The sequence below is a fragment of the Tamandua tetradactyla genome, chromosome 11 (assembly GCF_023851605.1).
Source record: "Tamandua tetradactyla isolate mTamTet1 chromosome 11, mTamTet1.pri, whole genome shotgun sequence".
NCBI lineage: Eukaryota > Metazoa > Chordata > Mammalia > Pilosa > Myrmecophagidae > Tamandua > Tamandua tetradactyla.
Window position 1 is genome coordinate 39,654,036 of NC_135337.1, and position 26,000 is coordinate 39,680,035.

A 26,000-nucleotide genomic window follows, 5' to 3' on the forward strand; every position below is an offset into this window, starting at 1 on the left:
AATAAAGGCACAGAAAGAATAATACCGTACAGAATGAAACTGGGCAAGTTGATACAAAGGAAAGGAATATGGCAGTATGGTTGTTGCAATCGACATCTAATAGGTTTATGAGCAATTTAATGGAATATGGTTATTCAAGCACAATAATAGCTTCAGTTGAAATGTCTGTTCTGCTCTTTTTCCTGTCCTCTTTGGAATGAGTAGAATATGACAGTTGAGCTTTCAACAAGCTTCATGAATTTTTAAATCCTTTTTTAGTTATAAAATGGGGCATATGGCATGTAGTCAGTGTGGACAAGTTGTTGGCAGCCTCGTCCTCTGTGATGGGATATCAGGTGTCTTCAAGATAATGAATGCCTGGATTCACCAGGAACATTCTGGATCTGCTCTGTTTATTCACAAAGAGCAGAGAGGACCTCTTTCTGTCCAACATTTAATAATCATTTGTAGTTGTAATGTTCCTTTCCCGGCATTTGGTGCAAGATAAAACGTTATATCATCTCAGAAAATGATGACATGAAGTTGTTATTGATGTCTCAAAGCAATTATTTTTTAGCAGCTAATCACTTCTATTTTTTCCCTTTTTCTTATCTGATTCATGTTTATTTAGAGAAGGAGATATGAATTGTGATATAACTTTGTATCGTCAAATTTTAACACATGTCCTAATTGATCCTGAAGTATTTCTTTAAATATTTAAATGTATTATAAAGCTGTTCTCAAAATCTATTATCACCGTAAAAATCTCAATCTCTGCTTAAGGTTAAGTCTCAAAGTATTCTGAAATTCAGTACAACGAGCTTACTTAATGTAGCAACAAAAGGCTGCTTCCAGAAGATAATTTTTTACGAAATCCACTTTAAGGCAATCCCAATTGAAACAGTGTAAATTTACTTTTAAATGGCTTTATAATAATGATCCATATTTTATTTAAACATGGAATGTGTATCCTTACAGTATAATTTTATAATAATAGAATAAAAATGTTCTTATAAAATAAATAATAGGAAAGTCTGAAAGTTTGTTTGCGAGATTTTAACAGTGCATGTATGGGTGTTGGAATTACAGAGTCTTTTATTGGTTTTGTTTTTACTTATCTGTACTTTCTAATTTTTTCTACATTGAATGTATGAAATGGAATGTGTTACCTCTTTCACCTCAAGTCCAGAGAGAATAAATAGGTCTTTAAGAGACCTCTCAGAGAGTTGATATATATTTCCTGCAGTTAAAAAATACTACATATGGGAGTCTGGGAGGTCTAGAAAGCTAGAAGTCAGGTGACTAGCTGCTTAGGCAGGGGGCCAGGAGAGTACCCCTGTGTTGGCAGAGCTGTGCTGCCAAAGTTTGTGGACAAAGGATGTGCAAGTATTTGCATGTACTAGAAATGGCATATATAAGAGTAAAAGCTGAGCTGGATTTTTCTCAAGTTCTGTCCATGGGGATTTCCCAGTAAAGAAAGGAGACTCCAACAATGAAAGCTTGGATGAGTTGAAGCACAAGGGAACTAGGGACTCATAACTCAAGCAAAAATATTCCTTGCAATGCAGCTTTAGCTGATCCAGTCCTCCTTATCCAGAGTTTATCCAGATGATTAAAATAATAGATAGCATGCACTTAACAACCTGTGTCCTATTGCGTAGATCTGCCTTGGGAACCAGAATGAACTATGGTTACTATAGCTGTAGGCAGTGGTTGAAATTTTAAATATTTGGGCTATGAGGTCCCAAGTATCTCTCAACTTCTCCCATCAGATATGCATCAGCCATTATCTACCAACTAACCACAGCTCTTTTCATTTTTGCGTATTTCCTTTTAATCTCTGTAAACAAGCATTATTAAGAAGATATTGTAATTCTAGTTTTTTAACATTTTTTATTGTGAAAAATAACATATATACAAAAAAAGCAATAAATTTCCAAGTATATTTTAGCAATTAGTTATTCAACCGATTTTAAAATCTGATATGGATTACAGTTCCATGATTTTTCTTTTTTTTCTTCTAGCTGCTCCAAGGCACTGCAGACCAAAAAAAATATTAATATATTGATTCAGCAGTCATATTCATTTGCCAAATTGTATCTTCCCTATTATACTCGTCCTTCTCTTTTTTTCCCCTTTTTTATGAAAAAGAACATATATACAAAAAAGCAATAAATTTCAAAGTACATTGCAACCATTAGTTGTAGAACAGGTTTCAGAGTTTGATGGGGTTACAGTTCCACAGTTTTAGGTTTCTATTTCTAGCTGCTCTAAGTTACTGGAGACTAAAAGAAATATCAGTATACTGATTCAGCACACATACTCATTTGTGAAACCTGACCTTCTCTGTATAACTCTACCATCACCTTTGGCCTTTTTCTCATTCTTTAAGGGTATTTGGGCTATGTCCATTCCAACTTTTTTGTGTTGGAAGGGGCTATCAATAATATGGGATAGGGGGATGGAACTAGCAGATGTTCTGGAAAGGCTGGCCCCTCTGCATTTCAGGACTAATCTGATCCAGGGACCCCTCTGGAGGTTGTAGGTTTCTGGAAAGTTACCCTAGTACATGGAACATTTGTGGAATCTTGTATAATCCCTTAGGTATTCTTTAGGATTGGCAGGAATGATTATGGTTGGGGTTTGGCAAATTATGATAGTAGCAATGTCTAACTGAAACTTGAGTAAGAGTGATCTCCAGAGTAGCCTCACATCTCTATTTGAACTCTCTCAGCCACTGATACATTATTTGTTATTCTTCTTTTATCCCTTTTGGTCAGGATGGCATTGTTGATCCCATGGTGCCAAGGCCAGACTCAACCCTGGGAGTCATCTCCCACACCACCATGAGACTTTCATCCCTGGATGTCATGTCCCACACACCCCTATGTGGGAGGGCAATGGTTTCACTTGCAGAGTTTGTCTTAGAGAGAGGCCACATCTGAGCAACAAAAGAGGTCCTCTTGAGGTGACTCTTAGGCATGCCTATATGTAGGCTAAGCATCTCTGCTACATTCATAAGCTTCATAAGAGCAAGCCTCAAGATCAAAGGCTTGGCCTATTGATTTGGGTGTCCCTAACGTTTGGCAACAATATCTGGGGTTTCCCTGGTGATAATGTTTACTAGTTCCATATTGTTTCTCCCATCCCTCAAGGGACTTTGCCAATACTGTTTGATTATCTACTTAATATACTCTGGGTGTATCCAGACATTACATTAAACTATACAGGATTAAAGGCTGTCAATCTTATTCTGGGTTCCCTGTGTTTGGATTGTTTAAATGATCTATCCAGATAGATTGAGTTTGATTATGTGCTACAGAAAATTTAGATTCTGGACAAAATAAAACTTTCTTCCTTTGGTCTCAAAGAATAGGTGTGGTTCTAAAATATAGTCAGTCTTCCTCACCTCTGTATTCTGAATTACCTTAATCCTGACCCGATCAGCTTTAGTCTTATCTCTCAATACCAGGTTATACATATGAAAAACAGCTCTTTGATATCCAGTAATGACAATTGCCACTCCAGACTAAATGTGACTGCTATAAGAGCTTACACTGTAGGCCCCACTTTTCTTATAAATATTTCTAGATGGATCGTACAATATTTGCTGTTTTGTTTCTGACTTATTTTGCCTCACCAAATGTCCCACAGGTTCATTCACATCGTTTCATGCCTCACATCTTCTTTCCTTTTTGTAGCAGCACAATGTTCAATCATACGTATACACCATCGTTCACCAATCTACCTCTCAGTCAGTGCGTCTTTCAGCCACCTCAATCTGCCTGGTCTCCTGTATAACATCTACAGTCAACAGTCCATCAATTTTAGTTAGTTTCATTGTTCCCAAGAGGAAGATAGCCAATAAACACACCCTCACCAAATAGAAAATCCAAACCTCCCCCTGACTCTTATCCCTCCCCCCTGTTATGTACCCCTGGTATTGCTGCAGTACTGTTGATGTGTTCCTGTTAAACATAGCCCTTAGCATGCAATACCATTATCCCCCTATACCCTGAACTTATACATTCTTTGTACAAGATTCATACCTTTGCAGTAGTTCATGCAAAAACGTATTTATATTTGTAGTATTAATCAGTGTGACACATGGATCTATGCAACTCCTTTGAATCATGTTCACCTTCAATATGGTAATATTAATTATAGACCAACTGGTGATCTGCCTTCACTTCTATCTGTTCTCTTACAATTAAATTCAACCTCATTAACTAACTGTTCACCCATCTCAGGCTTTTGTGTATCTCTAGGTCCCCTATATTCTGTATTATAAGCTTCTGATTTTACCTTTACCATGATAATACAAGTGGAATCATACAGTATTTATCCTTTTATGTCTGGCTTATTTCACTCAGCATCACGTCGTCAAGGCTCATCCATCTTGTCATGTGGTTCAGGACAGTGTTTCATCTGACGGCTTCATGATAGTCCATCGTATGTATATACTACATTTTGTTAATCACTCGTCTGTTGATGGGCACTTAGATTGTTTCAATTTTTGAATAATGCTGCTGTGAACATCAGTGTGCAAATCTCTGTTTGTGTCACTGCTTTCAGCTCTTCTGAGTGTATACCGAGTAGGAGTATTGCCGGGTCATAGAGCAACTCGATATTTAGTTACTGCACAGTTTTTTTTAACTGTTAAATTTATCCATATTCTTGTTCTTAGAAATGTATCTCAGTTTCTCTCTGGGTATTTATAGAGATAGGATTCTCTAATTCACAGCACAAATACTAAATAGCATTACTCACTAACAAGGCAATATGTTAAATTGTGCCCTGAGACCTGAAAGGATTAATTTACTTTTCTGAGTTGCTGGAGTACTATCCAGGAGAAACTGAGGCAACAAGAAAATCTGGCTATCTGTATGTTTTGGTTTGATAAAGCTGCCGGAATACAGTATACCAGAATGGGTTGGCTTTTTCAATGAGGATTTATTAGTTTACAAATTTACAGTTCAAATTAAACATCATTTAAATGTCCAAATCAAGGCATCAAGAGGAAGATACCTTCTCCAAGGAAAGGCTGCTGCCATCCAGGGTTCCTCTGTCACACTGGAAGGCACATAGCAACATCTGCTGGTCCTTCTCTCCTGGATGGTTGTTTCAGTGGCTCTTTCAGCTTCTGTGTGTCCTTCTTGCTTCTCCCAGGACATTTTCTCTCTAAATTTTCTCCTCTCTCTCTCTCTCTCTTTCTCTCTCTCAGTGTTTCTGCCTTTTATCATCTCAGGTGGGCTCCAGTAAAGGATTAAGACCCACCTTGATTGGGTGAGTCACATCACAGTTGAAACAATGTAGTCAAAAGATGCCATCCACAAAAGCTCTGCACCTACAAGGATGGAATAGAAAACATGGCCTTCTCTGGGGTATATGACAATTCCAAACTACCATATAATATCAATAAGAAATATGTTCAGCAGTATATTTGCCCAATATTAAGATGCATTTAATTTTGACAGCATAGATAGAACTGAGTTCACTGGGGATTTATTTCAAGATTTGAGTATCAACTTATATGATATTAAATTTAGTTCCAAACACTCACAAAAAACTATATCCACCCTGAATGAAGCGATGTGTGTGGGGTTTTTTTGCCAACAGATTGTGTGCTTTGTTAGACTGCAAGCTTTGTGCATTTGTAATAAGCACATTCCTGTTGTGAAATGGAATGCATCTGATCCACAATAAATCTGGTTGAGAGACAATGGATTCTAGCCAGCTCAGTCATGATTCAAGGAAAAAGACAATAAATAGGGGCAGTGACATTTGTGAGCATCTAATTTCATCATGCTCTGCCTCATAAGAAGGGAATCTATTATGGTGTTAAGGTTGTTGTATTTTGAGAATTACTCAAAAACAAATAAGAATTTTTTTTTATGTCCATAGTGGATAGTCCTTAAAATTAATGTTTTTTTTAATTAGCTAGTTCTAAGAAAAAAATTAGTACTTAGAAATTTAAAGCAGAAATATGTATGTTTTTTAAGATAAGAAACTATAAAGGCAAGAAAGTTACTGTATTTTTCTAAACTAGTGTGGGAAAAGTAAAACTCATTAGCCAGAATATAGTTTTCCTCGGTTAAAACATTGTCTGGAATGTTCCTATTAGGAAAATATCATTGAACTGTGCCAAGTTCAGCCCAGCTGAGGATGCCCAAATACAATAACAGAGAAAAGAGATTAATTCACTATTTTTGCCACCATGACTGTGTCAGAACATGGACAACTGTCAAAACCAGGGACAGTTTTTTACAATATTCATTTTTTGCAACCATGAGTGGAAATAATCCTGTACTTAATATCTCTAAGCATACAAATATTCAGCTGCTGTTTCTTCACTAATATATTTTAAATAAACTCCCAGAGAATCAAATGTTTGAACATCTGACAAAGAGGGAATATTAACAAAGTCATTTGCCACGCTACAGCCTGGAATCAGAAAGCCATTTCCCAGAATTAAACACGATGTGCTCTGCTAATCTTGACTGGATCCTGTCACAGTCATCTCTAATGAAAGTTTTAGTAATGACCCACAAAAAAGCCCAGGATGAGGAAGAAAAAAAAAATGACATCAACATTCTAAAATAAAATCCCAGGATTCCAAAAAAGATCCTGCCTTTTGTGTCAAACACTGGGCAACATAGTACAGCCAAAAAAGCACCATCTTATACCAGTTTTGGAGAAGTCTTGTTTGGATTAGTGAAAATTTCAGAAACTACAAAATTATTTTTAAAAATGCAGTCTTACTTATTTTAAGCACATACAGCAGTGCTTTAGGATATATAATGAAAGACTGCTCAGTCAGGATCTTTGGGGGACGTACTTGAATAAGTGAATAAGAATGTGGGTTTGTTTGTTTTTTTTTTCAGCATGGGCTGGCACCGGGAATTGAACCTGGGTCTCTGGCATGGCAGGTGAGAACTCTGCTTGCTGAGCCACTGTGGCCTGCCCAAGAATGTGTTTTCATTAGTATAACGAATATTCATTCAGTTCTGTGGTGCTATGATGCAAATGTATTTGTACCAACTGCTTTAAAACACATTTGAAAGTTGTGCTTCCTGGAGTCTTGCTTACTCCATTGATTTGTTTAATAAAATTCTGCTTTTCTTCTGTTCAAGTGATCACATTTCCAAAATTGATGGTTTCTGAAAGAACAAAATTGTATACTACTGCTATGTTTTTATAGCTTCTACAAAATTGAATTTAACAAGAATATGTACAGGCAATTGACAAGAAGTAGCACTTGAAGTCTTCACATACCTATTACATCCGGAGAGTTCATTACAATCCATTTATGTATCTCTAGACCTTTTATGCTGGTGGTATCTATGTAATCATAATGAATAAGTAGTCCATTAAGTAATCCCTGCATGCCAGAGGGGAATTTTTCCATCCATTGCTGCAAACAGCTGCCAAGCTTTGCAACAGCAATGGATCAAAATGTCTTCTGGAGTCTCTTCCTTGGAATATTTTAGTTAAGAGTATTGAGCAGGCAGGATTTCTCACATCACTTCCTGCAGACTAGTCTGATATAGTTCTTCTAGTGTCCTTTGGTTTTAAATACCATTTATACATCACTGACTCCAAATCTTATTTCCCGTTATGACTACTTCCCAGAGTCCCAGACTACTATATGCAAATGTGTTGACATCTTCATTTGAATTTCTAGACAATATTTCACACTCTGATAGTCAAAACAGAACTCTAGGATTTTCTCCCAGACTTGCTTTCTCCTCCGCTTTCTTTCCTGTGTCAGAAAATTTCTATCACCATTCACCCAATTACGCAAGACAAAAAAATCTAATAATTATTCCTGATTCCTTTCTTTTCTTCACCTCCATATATAAGCCACCAGCAAGTCCTGTCAACTCTCCCTTCAAAACATCCCCAATCCAATCACTTTTCTTTGTTTCCACTATCACTACCCTTGTCCAAGCCATTATTATCTGTCACCTGAATAAATGTAATTACCTCTTAATTCATTTCCCTGCTTCCATTCTTGATCTCTGATCAATTTGCAAAAGCAGCAGGCCAGAATTATCTTTGTAAATTAATTATGTTACTCCCCTTCTTTAAACACTCCAGTGGCTTCCCATCACACTTAATATCCCAACCGTTTATGCTTGTTTACTAAGTTGTATATGATTTGGCTCCTTCCAACATCCCTAGCTTTGTCTGATACTTCTTTCCCCTTTGCTTCCTATTGGCCATCTTTCTGTTCCTTGAACAAGTTAAACTTACTTTTCCCTTTGTACTGGCGCTTGTTGGAACATTCTTCTCCCTGATGGAGCAGAGTTTGTCCTTTTGGTTATTCAGATCTCAGGTCAAATGTCACATTTTCAGACAGGCTTTTCCTGACCTCCCAATCTATAGTAACCTCCCACTCATTTTCGGTCATATCTCCTGATTTAAATCTCTGCATATTTCCACTGTCAATTTTTTTCCATTTATTATTTTATTGTCTACCTTCCCATGTCCCCACCAGAATATACACAGGGATCTTCTCTCCCACTGATATATATCCAGGGCCTAGAGCAGTACTGAGTATATTAAAAGTGTCGAATAATATTGACTAACTAGGTAAATGAATGAGATTATTGGAGAAGGTAAAGAGAAAAGTGGCAATGAGTTATTACTGGTAAAAATAGAGCAAGGGTGGTTTTCCCACTGAGAGGGCTTTTTAGAAATACAGATGAATCAGCTCTACCTTGAAATGCTCTGAGCTATCTAGAAGACACCCACCTTGTGGCTGTGCCTTAGCTGAACAAAATGGATATTTTTGCCTTATGCATATGTTGTTTGTAACATTTATGGAAATTGTGTCTGACTTGCACACAGAGTTGTTAAGCTCTTCATTCAGTAAACATGTAGAATATACTATGGACCAGATCTTTAGTTAGCAGAATGCCCTGGGAACATGAGAAAACTGGGAGAACATCTAACAAGCCAGAGCCTGGGGAGAGGTGTGAGCAGGGTGTCTTGGAAGGCTTCTAGGGCAATTTAATGCCTACAATGTATTAACTGTGCCTTGAACATAAATAAGATTTCTCATGGTTTAAGCCTTTAAACAAACATGACTTCATAAATGGCAGCATGTAGCTTCTCTGAATTCACAGAAAATTATGGACACTTCAAGAACTATATCTGGTGCTTATTTTGGACAGCATGCACCACAAAATTTTATGCTTCTCAACTTTCAGGAAATTTAGTTCAAAATTTTAGAAACCTATCACTTCTCTAGTTTTTGACATACTAAATTTTGTACGCCTTTTGGCAGCTGATACTTATTTTCATTTGGTATTTGGGGATAAATCATATTTTTGTTTTCTGCAGATAGAATGTCAGTAACTCTTAGGCACTCAATATATGTATTGTATCATTATCATCAATATGGAAATGGACCACTTGAATTAGGACATCATATGGCAAGAGAGTTGACAAGTTCCTGCCTTGTTTCTCATTTGAGAGTTAATGCCACTTCCATCCTTCCAGGAAATTGTCTTACAATGATGTATGAGGACAGCATCATGGAAAGGCCTTTACATCTCTGAAACTTTGTCACTGTGACTCCTCCAGGGAATGAGAAGGATCTTTCCCAGTTTTGGCAAGAGTCATTTCGATTACTTCTCTGTACTCTGGCCTCATTTGTTTTCCCTTCTACACCTCAGTCTAATCCTTCTTAGACACCATGTCTTCTATATCTGAGCACTGGTTCAGAGATGAGGATATTAGAATCTTAACTTCCAACTCTGACATATGGAGCTGTAACAGTTGTACTCCATGTACAGAATTGGGGCAGTATAATACTTCCTGTAATGCTTTTAGATTTACAAACTATTATTTACAATCTGTTTTCTATAAACATTTTTAGCAGCCAAAGTAGTAGGCACTATCAGTTAAAATCACATCATTACATATTGTGTAATTTTAATTTGTCAAATGGCAACTCATGGTGTGTTACTAGGAAAAGGAAAAAACCCTCCATTAATAGGTGTTTCTACATCAGAATTTAATGCATTTTAATAATATAATCTATCATTATTGACTCTCTGGATACAACCTATCATTTTTGTTATTTGAGTAAATGAGTTGCCTTTAGCTGTAGCTAATGAAAATTCAATTCAAACTGATAAAGAAAATGTAAAATCTCATGTATCAAGAATTCCTAGTCTCAAGGGTTGGTTGGTTCAGTAGCTCAACAGTATCATCAAGGCTCAGGTTCTTTCCAGCATCTTACGCTGCCACCTCAGTGAAGGACATGTTCTCAAACCAACCCCAGTTCGAGGCACCACCTCCAGAAAGGACAATGTCCAAAGGAAGAAGAGGAATTGTGTTTCTTTCTCTGGCTTCAGAAACCTCTCAGCAGACTTCTCCTCCAGTGGCCAAAATGGGTCATGTGCACCAGTCCCTGACAAAAGGGATGGAACTGCCATAACTAACTTAGACTGGGAAGTACCTGGATGGGATTTGCTGATGATTAAATGATACAAACATGTAAAAATCACTTAGCATGATGCATAACACCTAGAAATAGCTTTAATAAGTATCACTTGTTATTAATGATGGTAAGTTAAGTCAGTGGCATGAAAATTATAAAAGAGGACCGGAGTTCCCAGTAGTTAAGAGATAACTTCTTGAAACCATTGTCGTGTCCCTTCCCCCCCAACCACCACCACAAAGAACATGGCATCCAGGGGTGAAAGTCTCCCTGACAGCATGGCAGATGACCCCCAGGGATAAATCTGGCCCTGGCACCATAGGATCAACAATGCCATCCTGACCAAAAGGGGAAAAAGAAGTATGACAAATAAGGTATCAGTGGCTGAGAGAGTTCAAATAGAGTTGGGAGGCTACTCTGGGGGTCAGTCTTACACAAGCTTCAGTTAGACATTGCTACTATCATAACTTGCCAAACCCCAACCATAACCACTGCTGCCAATCCTAATGAATACCTAGGGTATTATACAAGATTCTATAAAGGTTCCATGCACTAGGGTGACTTTCCAGAAACCAACAATCTCCAGATGGGTCCCTGGACCAGATAAGTCTTGAAATGCAGAGGGGCCAGCCTTTCCAGAACATCAACTAGTTCTGGACAGCCTCTTCAAACATGAAAAAGTTAGAATGTCCATAGCCCAAATGCCCCTAAAAAATGAGGGAAAGATCAAAGGTGATAGTGGAGTTTTACCCAAGAGGTTGGGTTTCACAAATGAGTATGAAACAATATATTGATACTTCTTTTAGTTTCCAGTACTTTAGAGCTGCTAGAAATAGAAACCTAAAATTGTGGAATTGTAACCCATATCACACTCTGAAATCTGTTCTACAATAATTGTTGCAATGTACTTTAAAATTTATTGCTTTTTTTGTGTATATGTTATTTTTCACAAAAAAGGAAAAAAGAGAAAGAAGAGTATAATAGAGAAGATAAGATTTAACAAATGGTTATGACTGCTAAATCAATATATTGATATTTCTTCTGGTTTCCATCCAGTGTCTTAGAGCAGCTAGAAGAAAAAATGAAAAATCGTGAAACTATAATCCATACCCAACTTTAAAATCTGTTGTATAACCACTTATTAAAATGTACTTGGAAAATTATTGCTTTTTTGGTATATATGTTATTTTTCACAATTTAAAAAAAAAGTTAAAAAAGAAAGGTAACTTCTGTAGGCCTTGAGGATACTGATTGGAGAGAGATGGAGAGAGATAACAAGGATCTTGCCCAGTGCAGGCATCCGGAAGGCCCAGCTATAGTGTTGAGATGTAGGACCAGCTCTCACATCCTTGGGGAAGGATCCTTGAGCAGGACCCTTACTCATTGGAAGAGACTGGGATAAGTTACTAGAACAAACACAAGGCAAAGAATCAAAGCAGTGCCCTCTTATATGTTCTGGAGTAGGACAAAGAAAGAAAGGCTTAATATGCTGAGCCTCAGATAGTTCTAGTTCTTGAACTAGAGCTTGTTAGGTCCTCCTTTCTCAGGTCAAGATTGAGCCTGGGAACTGGGCAGGGTGTAAGACCACATCTACCATACCATAGTGGACATGAGAAAGTAAGCAGAGATCAGGAACTAGGCAGGGCCTCACATCTGTGTTCTTATAGGAAAGTTATTGTAGATGCTCTATGTATTATAATGATTCTCACTTTTGACAGTTAATTAGCAGCCTTGGAAAAACTGATAGTTTACTCCAAAGAAATAAAAATGTCCATTTCATGAGTTAATGTTAACATGACACACAGCACCTTGTTTGCCAGGTACAGTTTTTCCAACTGCAGTCGAATCCTTCCGTGCACCTTTGAGGGATCCAACCCTTCTGGGATTTTTTAAATTCTCTTTTGAATTTGCCCTCCCTTCCCCTCCCCCTTCCCTCATCCATGCCTAGACTCTTGCTTCTGATTGCATCTGGTTAAACATCAGAATATTTTACTCATGAATAACCATGTGCGGTGTTTCCAGTAGACTCTATGGGAGAGAAATAGGATTACAGTTAGTGTCACATTTGTGAATGCCAAAAATTGTTTTGAAACTACAACTCTAAGAATTCTAGAGCTGGAAATGACCTCACTTTTAAAGCTCTGCCCCCTCATTTTACAAATAAGGAATCCAGGTGGCTAAATATTCTGTTACACTTTTAGAACTTGTCACTAAAAATAAACAGCAAGTTTAAAAATCCAAGAAATCAATGGGAAAAAATGCAATGGATATTTAACAGTTTGTGGGAAATGATTCAAGAGATCTCATTCATATAAGTTATTTCAAAAATTCAATAAGAGAAAAATGAAAGCTAAGTAGTTATAAAACTCTCATGCATGGTGATAATTCTATAAATATCATGAGTTCCCAAAATGATCACAGATAAATGACATTTATTTGACTCTGGTTGATAACTTTGAAGATTTTAATGATTAAATAATTTCCAGTTCTATTGACCATTTTCTTAATATAGTAAGCTCTTGATTAATTTTTCAGAGACTAATTATGAGCTCTTCATGATTTGAGGATTATCAAGAAACCCCTTTTGTTTGTAAGGAAGAATTTCAGACACCTCACCAGCAGAAATAGATAACTATAATAACATTTTGATATCTTAGCTTAATTATCATTCATCAGGAGAGTCCTCCCTTAACATCTTCTATTTGAATTATGAACTTCTCTTATTTCTCAAAGAACTTTGTAGTTTTCCTTCATAGCCCTCAAATAATGGATAACTGTGTATTGATTTGTGTGAATGTTTAATGTCTATGCTAAAGAGCCGTAGCCTTGTCTATTTTCTAATGACCCCTGACCACTGTCTAACATGATATCTAGCTTGTCGTAACAGACACTCAATATTTATCGATGGAATGAAAATGAGAATAAGATTGGTTTGGCCAAAGGCACATTTTACCTTTTGTTACTACTTCTATATATATACTTCTGTAATTTTAATTGTATTAGATTTGTAAGTAAAAACAACAAAAATAGTACTGCATGTTGTTTTCTGCTTTTTTTTTTTCAATACAACTGTACAGTATATCAGTAAATAATGGATTAAGGGAATTGGTAGCTCTGGGAGCCTAAACTCTTTTTTAAAAACTGTTTTCTTGGAAATTTCTTAGGAATGTCTTAAGAAATGGTACACCATATTGTGAACAAACAACTTGTAAATGAGCACTTAGTTTAACATTTTTGCTTCTGACCAAAGACCTCTACAAATACATTTCTGAATAAGTCTCTTTAAATCTGGGGCTTTCTCAACTCTTCAAGGAAAATCATTACTCTCCTCCTTTTGTGTGACATGACATCCAGGGGGTGAAATCTCCCTGGCCAACATGGGGCATGACTCCTAGGGATGAGCCTGACCCTGGCACTGTGGGATTACAACTCCTTCCTGACCAAAAAAGGTGTAAAGAAATGTAGTAAAATAAGGTATCAGTGGCTAAGAGAGTTCAAATAGAGTGGAGAGTCTCTTCTGGAGGCTACTCTTACACAAACTTCAGCTAGATATTACTAATTACCACAGTTTGCCAAACCCCAACCAAAACCATTCCTGTTAACCCTAAAGAACATCTAGGGCTCTATCTGAGATTCTATAGAAGTTTCACATACTAAGATTACTTTCCAGAAACCTTCAATCTCCAGATGGTTCCTAATCCTTAAATCTAGAGGGGCCAGCCTCTCCAAGAACATCAACTAGTTCTCTTCCCCTATCCCTTATTATTGACACCCTTTTCCAGCATGAAAATGTCAATAGGCATAGCCCAAATACCCCTAAAGACTGGGAGAAAGATGAAAGGAAAAGTTACAACAGAGAAGATAGGATTTAACAAATGAGTATGCCTCCTAAATCATTATATTGATATTTATTTTAGCCTTCAGTGTCTTGGAGTAGCTAGGAGGAAAAACCTAAAATTTGGAACTGTAACCCATCCCAAACGCTACAGTCTGTTCTATAACATCTTGTTACAATGTACTTCGAAAGGTATAGCTTTTTTGTGTATATGTTATATTTCACAGTAGAAAATGTTTTAAAAATAATTGGGAACTTTCTGTATTTGTTCTCTATTGCTGTATAACAAATAACCACAGAGTTAGCAAGTTAAAAGAACATTACTTTATCTTTTTTATTATATAAGTTTTTTATTAGAGAAGTTATGGTTTTACAGAACAATCATGCATAAAATACAGAATTCCCATACACCTGCGCACCACCGATACTTGCATTGGTGAGAAAAATTTGTTATAATTGATGAAGGCACTTTTTCTGTAGTTCTACTATTTTTCAACAGTAATTAAATTTGCTGCCATTGATGAAAGATTATTAAAGTAGTACTATTAACTGTTGTCCATTGTTTACATAGGGGTATTGTAACCTATTCTCTTTTTTCATGCATGTCTTTATTTTATTACTCATCTACCCATACACTGGATTAAGGGGGTGTCAGTCACACGTTTTTATAATAACATGGTCACATGATAAAAGCTATATAGTTATATAATCATTATCAAAGATCAGGGGTACTGGATTACAGTTGAACAAGTTCGGGTTTTTCTTTTTGCCTATTCTAATATACTAGAAAGTAAAAAGAAATAGCTAAGGTGCATGGGTAGTTCAGTGGTAGAATGCTTGCCTTCCACGTAGGAGATCCGGGTTCAGTTCCTGGACCATGCACCACCACCCCCCCCCCCCCCAAAAAGGAATATCTATATAATGAGTCAGTAGTCATAACCATTTGTTAAATCCTACTTCTCAGTTACAATTCCTCCTTCTCATGTGATCTTTCTTTCTTCAGGGATATCTGAGCAATGACTACTAACTTCTTCATGCTGAAAAGGGGTATTGCCATTAAGGTGTAGAGAAATGAAACTGGTTGATGTTCTTGGAGAGACTGGTACCTCTAGGCTTCAGGGTTTATTTGGCATGGGAACAATCTGGAAGCTCTAAGTTTCTGAAAAATTAATTTATTTTTTTAAACATTTATAGGTAAAACATTTATAGAATCTTAGAGACCAGGGCATTTTTTAGGGTTTTCAGGAATACCGTTGGTTGTGACTTGACACACTGATTCTCACATTTTTTTTGTAGGTCGTAAGTCCAGGCCTGATGTAACTAAAAGTCCTCTGCTTAGGGTCTGACCAGGCCACAGTCAAGATGTTGGCCAGATTGTGTTCTCATCTGGAATTTGGAGTCCTCTTCCAAACTCAGGTTGTTGGCAGAATTCATTTCCTTGCAGTTGCAGGACTAAGGTCCCTGATTTTTCACTAGTTGCCAGCCAAACGTCACTCTCAGTTCCTAGAGACCACCCCCAAGTTCTAGCCACGTGGCCCCCTCTGTAGACAATTCACAGCATGGCTATTTGCTCTCTTCCCAGGCCTGCAGGAGGACATTTCTCTGGCTTCCTCCATCTCTGACTTTTAAACCCTCTTTGAAGGGCTCACTGTTTAGGTCAGACCTACCAAAGATAACTTCCCTTTTGATTAACTCAAAGGTCAACTGATTAGAGAGTTTAATTATAACTGCAACATCTCGTTACCTGTGCCTTATAGTGTAACCTCATCAGAGGATTTATATCCCATCATATTTACAGGTCCCACCCACACTCAGAGGAAGATTATACAGGACATAAAGACCAGGGGGTAGGGGCCTTGGGTGCTGTCTTAGAATTCTGCCTGCCACCCTCCCCGTTGTGGTGGAGACCACTGTCATCTTTCTGAATTCATTGGATTGGTTTGGAGCATGTGCGGTGCCTTGGTTTGAGTGTTTTTGAGTGTTTCTGACATGTCCATATGCTTTTATAATCTTGCTGTATTTAAAATATATTATTGACTGTTTAAAGATCTCTATACAATAATTCCTTATAATCTAATCTAGATGTTGGTAGCGTGAGGTAGTGGCTACAAAAATCTAATAGCCTTAGTTTGTCTTTGCTTGGGAAAGCTGAACTTAGAATCTTTGGAAGTCAAAACCAAATTAAGGCTGCTGCAATTTGTAGCCTCTCTTCCTTCATTCCTCTAGCGTGTCTAGGATTTTATTTTTTGGCTCAGATAAATGAGAGTGAGCATAATCTATTTTTGAGGGTGTTATACCTCCTCAGATTCATTCTAACATTCATTTTCCTTTGAATAGTATAGACCTTAATTATCTTTTCATTAATGACGGTAATGACAACATTGTATAGACAAAGAACAGTAACTTAACAAATTTCTCTAATTTCAAATCTCAGTTTTGCTGCTTGCTTTCTTTGAGGCCTTAGGTACCTTTCTGGTGTTTGTTTCTTTATCTGTAACTTCATGTAGTTAGGAGTATTAGGTAAGTTAAATATGAGTTATCGGTACAGTACCTTGAACATACTAAGACTATATAAATATTTGCTCTTGTCAATAGTATCCATATGCCTTCTAAGAACTCTGCCCTAAAATCGGAGTATAGAAAAGGATTCCAATATTTTTTTATTTAGGGATTTTAAAGACTGAATTATTCAGTATTTTAAATGTTGGTTCTTTTCTTTATTTACTTTTTAGTTTTTGGTTAGTTTTAGTGACTTAATCAGTATATGTGGAAATGTTAAGGAATGAACCACTATACAAACCTAAAGCATCCCAAAACGGAAGGGTGATAATTTAGATGCAGGCTCTCCTTAGTGCGCATTCCTGATGTGGTTTAAACATTCTGTTCTCATTACTTAGGGTTCTTAATCACACTTAGCATCCTAAGATCCTAATGTGCGGAAATGTCACCAATTTATTTTTTCATTATGTTTTCTTTTGTTTATTATTTTATTAGAGAAGATATAGATTTACAGAAAAATCATGCCAAAAATAGAGTTCCATATACCACCACCCCCCCCCACACACAGTTTTCCCGATCGTTAGCATTTTGCATTAGTGTGCTGTTTTGTTGATGTCATTAATTTCTGGTATGAAGAGGGCATGGAATCTGGTCAGCTTGGGCGGGATCTCATAATACCCAGTGCACTTAAAATGTACAAAGTTGGAAAGCAGGGGTGAGCTCTGATGTTGATGTGGTCTGTACTCTATGATGAAACCTCAGGAGAATTATAATCACTCTGTGAAATAAACATAAGGATGAGCTCAGGAAGCCTGGATTCTTAACAGGCTACTTCCCTTAACCTCAGTTTACTCAAATGTAAAATGGTCATACACATGCCCACGCTTCCTAATTTTTGGAGTTATTGTGAGCATCACAACAAATATTCCTTTGTATCATTGCTATATAGTCATAAGATATATATGCTCCCACTAGATTATAAACTAGCCAGGACAGGGACTATGGCTTTTTTATCTTTGTAAGATGGTTAAAAAAAAAAAGGAGGGATTCCTGTGGAAGATGGCAGAATCGGGAGCTCCAGGACTTTGTCCTCCTCCAGAAAAAGCTAGTGGGCGGGCAGGAATTGTCTGAAAATAACTGTTCTGGGACTTTAGAGACCACAGGGGCCTGTGAATCATCCAGGGAAGAGTTAGAAGAAGAGGCTGGGAAACTGCAGTAAAACACTGTGAGTAACTCACTCTACGGTGGCTGTTGGCACCCATCCCCCACTGCTGAGGCAGACCGCCTTGAAGTCCAATCCTTGGCCAGCTACTGTGGACAGAGAGAGATGTGGAAGTCTGCTTCCCCAAGAATGACACAAGGTGTGGGGGAATGGGGATAGGCTGAGCACTGATCACAGCTACTGATCGGCAAATATGGATTGTTGAGTCCTAGTTCTGAGCTGCTGTTTTAACCTGCCCCAGACAGAGACAGTCATTATTTCAACCCTGCACCTGACAGGCGAAGCTGGTGGGGGTTAAAGACACAGTACTTCTATAGGGCTGCAGGGAACAGTTGCTAAAGGACTCCATCTACTGAGAAAGTGAGGAGAGAGCAACTTCAGGGAGTCTTCATAAAGGATTCTTGGCATCTTTCCTGACCCTTTCCCCCAGAGCTCTTTGGAGCTGGTCTGTGCCCACTTCATGTGTCTCTGACCCTGTTTTGACAGGGACATACTGACTTGGGAAAGTCCTCTCCAAGGTGACCATCCTCCCAAAATTTGCCGTCCAAGCAAAAGCAGCTAGAGGCAATGAAATGAGGTTAAATCAACTATAGAACTGAAACATATACCAACAGAACAGATCAACATTCCTGGAGAAGGAGGAGATGAAAGGAAACTTTCTCCTGGGGATGAAACAATTGCACAAGTAATGCAATCTTAAAAATTGTACCACATATCCAAGGCAAGAATCAGATAAAGTGCTGAAAAACTGATAGTTAAACATGGGCAGTTCTAAAGGTCTAGAATAAGTTGAACCAAGTGTGGAAAAAAAGAGTTTTAATCTAAAACCAATCTATAGCAAAACCCTAGACAAGAGAGAGAAATTGACCTTCAGAGAAAACTCATCAAGGTAACCAGATGCCTACATCAGCAAAAATTTATAAGCCCTACTAAAAAACAGGAAGCTATAGTATAAATTAAATAAATTAAAACTTAAGAGGAGACACAGAATTTGGTATAATTACTCAAAGATATTCAAACATATCTCCTAAGTAAATTCAAGGAGATGAAGGAAAATATGGATCAAGTGCTAAAGGATACTAAAAAGACAATATGTGAGCTAAAGAAGAATTTCAAAGTATAAAAAGAAGCATAAAAATTGTGAATGAAAGTCACAATAGGAGAAATAAAAACACACTAGTAGCATACAATAGCAGATTTGAACAGGCAGAATAAACGATCAAATAACTAGATCAGATAATTGAAATTTTACAGACAGAAGAACAGATAGAAAAAAATGGAAAAATTGAGCAGGTTCTCAGGGATTTGAATGACAGATGAAGTACAAAATACATGCATCAAGCGTGTCTCAGAAGGAGAAGAGAAGGGAAAGGGGACCGAAAGAATGTTTGAGGAAATAATGGCCAAAAATTTCCCAGCTATATTGAAAGACATGAATTTACATATCCAAGAAGCACAGCATACTCCAAACAGAATAAATCCTAATAGTCCTACTCTGAGACATGTACTAATCAGAACATCAAATGCCAGAGATAAAGAGGAGATCTTGAAATGACAAAAGAAAAGCAAATTCATCACATAGAGGATATCCTCGATAACACTGTCAATTTCTTGTCAGAAACCATGCAGGCAAGAAGGAAGAAGGCACAAGTATAAAATATTTAAGGTACTGAGAGAGCCATTTTCTCTGGCAAATTGTACTTTGAAAAAGAAGGAGAGTTTAAAATATTCACAGATAAACAGAAGCTGAGAGTGTTTGTCAACAAGAAACCTGTCCTATAAGAAATAATAAAGGGACTTCTGTAGGCTGAAAGGAAAAGACAAGAGAGGCTTGGAGTAGAGTGTAGAAATAAAGATTATCAGTCAGAGTAACTAAAAGGGTGAAAAGAGAGACAAAAGATATCACATATAAAAACTAAAAGAATGCAGTAGTACCTTTACATTAATGGGTTAAATTCCCCAAATAAAAGACCCAAATTAGCAGAATGTATAAAAAGTATGATTCATCTGTATGCCTTCTACAAGAAACATCTGGAGTAATCAATAAGGAAACAGAGAACTTGAATAGTATGGTGAATGAACTAAACCTAATATACATGTACAGAACGTCGCACCCCAAAACAGCAGTATTTACATTTCCCAAGTGCTCATGATCATTCCCCCAGGGTAGACCACATGTTGAGTCACAAAACAAGTCTCAATAAATTTTAAAAGATTGAAATACATGAAGTATTTTCTCTGATCACAGTGGAATGAAGCTGTAAATCAATGAAAGGTAGAGAACTAAAAAATTCACAAATATGTGAATGTTAACACACTCTTGAACAATCAAGTAGGTCAAAGAAGAAACTGCAAAAGAAATCAGTAAATTTATCAAGACAAATGAAAATAAGAACATAACATATCAAAACTTTTAGGATGCAGCAAAAGCAGTGCCAAGAGGAAAATTATAAATGACTACATTAAAAAAAAAAAGAAGAAGAGCTAAAATGAAAAGACCCAACAGCACACCTGGAGGAGCTAGAAAAAGAACAGAGAACTAATTCCAAAGTAAGCGGAAGGAAAGAAATAACAAAGATCAGAGTAGAGAATTAATTTAAAAAAACCAAACAAACAGAAAGAAACAAAACCAAAAGTTAGTTATCTTGAGAAGATCGATAACATTTACAAACCCTTAGCTTTACTGACAAAGAAAAAGAGGAAGAAAATACAAATAAATAAAATCAGAAGTGAAAGGGGGGGACATTACTACTGACCCCACAGAAATTAAAAGCATCATAAGAGGATACTATGAACAATTTTATGCCAACAAATTAGACAACCGAGATGTGAAATGGACAAAGTCCTAGAAACACACTAGCAACTTATACTGACTCTAGAAAAAGTAGAAGACCTCAACAGACTAATTACAAGAGATTGAATTAGTCATCAAAAACCTCCCCAAACGGAAAAGTCCAGGACCAGATGACTTCATAGACGAATTCCACCAATCTTTCCAAGAAGAATTGATGCCAGTTTTGCTCAAACTCTTTCAAAAAATTGAAGAATTACCTAACTCATTCTGTGAAGCCAACATCACCCTAATACCAAAGCCAGGTAAAGATACCACAAGAAAAGAAAATTACAGACCAATTTCTCTTATGAATATAAATACAAAAATCCTCAACAAAATACATGCAGATAAAATCCACAACACATAAAAAGAATTTTAAACCATGATCAAGTGGATTTTATCCCAGGTATACAAGGGCTGTTCAACATAAGAAAATAATTTCATGTAATATACCATTTTAAAAAACTGAAGTGGAAAAAAATGCATGATCATCTCGATTGACACAGAATAGGCTTTTGACAAAATCTAGCACCCTTTCTTGATAAAAATACTTCAAAAGATAGGAATATAAGAAAACTTCTACGATATGGCAAAAGGGGATATAGCTAACATTGTACTCAGTGGTGAAAGACTGAAAGCTTTCCCTTTGAGATCAGTAATAAGACAAGGAAGCCCACTGTCACCACTGTTATTCAACATTGTGTTAGAAGTTTTAGCTAGAGCAGTTAGGTAAGAAAAAGAAATAAAAAGGCATCCAAATTGGAAAGGAGAAAGTAAAACTTTCCCTATTTGCAGATGGTATGATCCTATATATAGAAAGTCCAAAAAGCTACAACAAAGCTACTAGAAATAATAAATTTCAGCAAGGTGGTGGAGACAAGATCAACAGTAGTGCTGAACACTACTTCTATCTACTTGTTATGAGCAATCTAGACGTGAAATCAAGAAAAAGTTCTATTTACACTAACAACTAAAAGAATCAAGTATCTAGGAATAAAAGATGTAGAAGACTTGTTGACAGAAAACTACAAAACATTGCTAAAAGAAATTTTTAAAAGACCTAAATAAATGGAAAGACATTCTGTGTTCATGGATTGGAAGACAATATCATTAAGATGTTAGTTCTACCCAGATTGAGTTATAGATTCAACACAGTCCCAATCCAAATGCCAATAGCCAACCTGACCCCATGGGCTGCGGTCACCACCAGGATGCCAGGCTCCTGCGGTCACCTCCGTGGCAATCAGCGAAGCCTTCCATTGGTGACTACTCCTCTCTGGACCTCAGGTGGGAGCTTGTGGGCTTCTGAGAACCCAGAGGCCAGGCAGGAGAGCTGGGGCAAGCCCACCGCTGAGCATGTCTGCACCTGTGCAGAGCAACTCAGAAGATAACAGTCCACTTTATAAATGTAATAGTGAAGCATTAACAAAAGGAAAAGTTGATGACTCTCTACTAGATGTTATGTTTGAAAATAATCCAGATTTTAATGTTTTACATGCATGCGAGGGAACCTTAGCGTGCCCTACCTGTCAGCTCATCTATGAAGAGCACATATTTGAGAAGTTACAACCAATTGCTGATGAGGAGAATGATGTATTTGATCTGGCCCGTGGACTAACAGACACATCATGGTTGGGTTGCCACATCTGTTTGATAAAGTCTATGAACAGTATGACTATTTGAGTAACTGATGCAGTGACCAGTACCAGACAATCCATTGATATGGGCTAGAACTCCTAAACTAGAATAAATAGGAATATTTTCATGAAATTTTACCCATTTTCATAATTATTTCTTAAATGAGAACATGGATGAATGGATTTATTATTATAACTAGTTTTACTATTTTTATTCACGTATATAACTACTGAATTTTGTAGTTCTGAAAGTATGCAATCTTTATTTTTATTAAATTATTTTAAAATGTTGACCAAATATTAGAAAATAGTAAATAGGATAAAACCTAACATATTTTACCTTATATTTGTTTATTGACATTAGTAAAATGTTTTCCTATAAATCTTAAGTCTGCTTACCTGTAAGGTGCTTAAAAAGCTGTTGATATCCCTGTTTGATCTGGGTGAAGGTGGGGATCTAAAATGCCTTGTCTAGGACCATACAACTAATTAGAAGAATTGGCACTAGAACCTACATCTTGTCACTACCAGTTAAACATTCAGACCAAAACTGGAAAAGTAATGAATATCTTATTTAGAGCAGTAACTAACTATGAACGTGTATGGACAAGGATATTTTATTTTCAGTAAACAATTTCAAAGACCTTAGCCATTTCAAGGTTATTAACCTAATTTCAAAAACAATTATTAACCTTATAGTGATGGTGGAGTTATACAGAGAATGTGGGGTTTAACAAATGGGTATGAGTGCTGAATCATTATATTGCTATTTCTTTTAGGTTTCAGTACTTTAGAGCAGCTAGAAGTGAAAACGTAAAATCGTGGAATTGTAACCCATATCAAAATCTGAAATCTGTTCTACAACTAATTGTTGCGATGTACTTTGAAATTTATTGTGTTTTTGTATATTTGTTATTTTCACAAAAAAAAAGAAAAAGAGGAGTATAAAAACAATTATTAATCTTATAAAGAAATATTTCACAATTTGATTGAGAAGTAAAGTCTAAACATAGGCACCACAATACTTTAAAAGAAACTTGATCTCTGTTCTGACAGTATTGGAGGGATAAACTAAATATTAGGTGTCTTTATTCTTTTCTATTTTAAGCAGAATGGCCTATCTTCATAATCCTTTAAAAACAGTGATGATTTGTAAATCTCTGTCTGTAGCAGAATGGGAGTCTTATGAATTAGGTTTTCTCTGTGCTGAGCCAGACAAGGAAATGAACAGTCAGCCACATTGCACAGCTGTAGGAAACACCATTCTCTTAAACAAGGCTGAAGTTGCACAGTAGTATGCATCAGTCCCAGAAGTGAGGGAATGGTTTTCAGTACCATAAATTAGCAATCACAAATGAAAAATATTTGTATCCTTTTCTTACTAAAATAAATATGTACAAGTTAATAGAAGGGTAGACTGTTTACTCTTTGGAATTATAGTAAAACTTGGACTAATTGTAAGAAAGATCAGAACAAATTAGTGGAAAAAAATGTAAACTATAAGACAACTGAATTAACTACAAGTACATCGTGCAGTGTGATCATTTTTACAAATATTTGTCAACTACTACATTTGGCATAAGATACTTTATTATGCTCATTGGAGTATACAGAGCTGAAAACAATGCAAGAAATACCCTCAGGCAGCTCAGCTTTTATCAACAAAAGTTAGAACATATGCAAAAATACTTTGCTTGAACTAGAATGACCAATTTGTCAAATACAGATTTCTTTTAAAGTAATTAATCTGTAAATCATTATTAGGAAGAATTGCTCACTAAATGTTTAATAACTATTGGGTAGCTTCTGTGTGTAGAGAACTTCAAAATAATGGGCTATTTTACATAGCATCAATATTCTCCTTGTATTCTCACATGAATTAATGAAATACCTAAACTTTCTTTTCCAGAGCTACATGATTTTAGATTTCAAATTAGAAAAGTTCAAATTAAGTAAATTGAATTGTATTACTTAAAGCCTACTAAACTGTTTTTTTTTTTAATTCCAACAGCCTGTTTGGCAGAAATGGAGAAGCAATTATCAAATTTATTTGTAAGAGTAAGGGACTCTGAATAGCCAAAAAACGTCTTGATAAAAAAGAATGAATTTGGGGCACTCACACTTCCTACCTTTAAAAGCATATTACAAAGCTGTATTGACCAATGGAATTGAATTGAGGACTCAAAAATAGCCTTCACATCCATGGCCAATTGATATTTGATATTAACAAGTCTTCAGAAAATGGTGGTGGGAGAGAATGATTTGATCAGTGACTGGAAAAGTATTTGCAAGCCCCCTTCGGGGAATGGTGAGAGCAGGGAGAAATTCAACTTCCCCAAGTTGAATTCTTGATATTCTCACAAGCAGTGTGGACAACCAAAGCTATAGGCTGAGCCCCCAGTCTTGGGGTTTGTTCACATGAAACTTAACCCCACAAAAGACTTGTAAAATAGGTCAAGTCTACTTAAAATTTAGGCCTAAGAGTCACCCCCATGAGAGCCTCTTTTGTTGCTCAGGTGTGGCCTCTCTCTCCAGCCAATATGATGAGCAGTCTCACTACCCTCCCCCTCTCTGCATGGGACATGACTCCCAGGGGTGTGGACCTTCCTGGCAACATGGGATGAAGATCCTGGAATGAGCTGAGACTCAGCATCAAAGGACTGAGAAAAACCCTAGAATGAGCTGAGAATTAACATCAAGAGACTGAGAGAACCTTCTCGACCAAAAGGGGGAAGAGTAAAATGAGGCAAAGTGTCAATGGCTGAGAGATTCCAAACAGAGTCGAGAGGTTATCCTGGAGGTTATTCTTATACATTAAGTAGATATCACCTTGTTGTTCAAGATGTAGCGGAGAGGCTGGAGGGAACTGCCTGAAAATGTAGAACTGTGTTCCAGTAGCCATGTTTCTTGATGATGATTGAACAATGATATAGCTTTCACAATGAGACTCTGTGAATGTGAAAACCTTATGTCTGATGCTCCTTTTAGCAACTATATCAACAGAAGAGTAGAACATATGGAATAAAAATAAATAATAGGGGGAACAAATGTTAAAATAAATTCAGTTTGAAATAGTGGTGAATGAAAGCGAGGGGTAAGGGGTATGGTACGTATAGTTTTTTTTTTCTCTATTATCATTTTATTTCTTTTTCTGTTGTCTTTTTATTTCTTTTTCTAAATCGATGCAAATGTTCTAAGAAATGATGAATATGCAACTATGTGATGATATTAAGAATTACTGATTATATATGTAGAATGGAATGATTTCTAAATGTTTTGTTTGTTAATTCTTTTTAATAAAAAAAAATGGTGGTGGGAGAACTGAGTATCATATACAAAGAAATGAAAGAGAACCCCTTTCTCACCTCTTACTCAAAAATTAACTCACAGTGGATCAAAGAGCCAGAACTATAGAACTCCTAGAAGAAAATGTAGGGAAGCATCTTTAAGCTCTTGTGGTAGGCACTGGTTTCTTAGAGTTTAAACCCAAATCACAAGCAATGAAAGCAAAGAAATAAATGGGACCTCCTCAAAACTGAAAC

The 26,000-nt window shown here is 36.6% G+C and overlaps 1 protein-coding gene and 1 pseudogene across 2 annotated transcripts in view; both read left to right on the forward strand.

Moving 5' to 3' along the window:
- Nucleotides 1-26,000, forward strand: part of DDAH1 (dimethylarginine dimethylaminohydrolase 1) — a 172,040-nt gene that overhangs the window by 101,845 nt on the left and 44,195 nt on the right. The gene's annotated exons all lie outside the window — the stretch shown is intronic.
- Nucleotides 22,091-22,561, forward strand: LOC143650937 (adrenodoxin pseudogene; annotated as a pseudogene).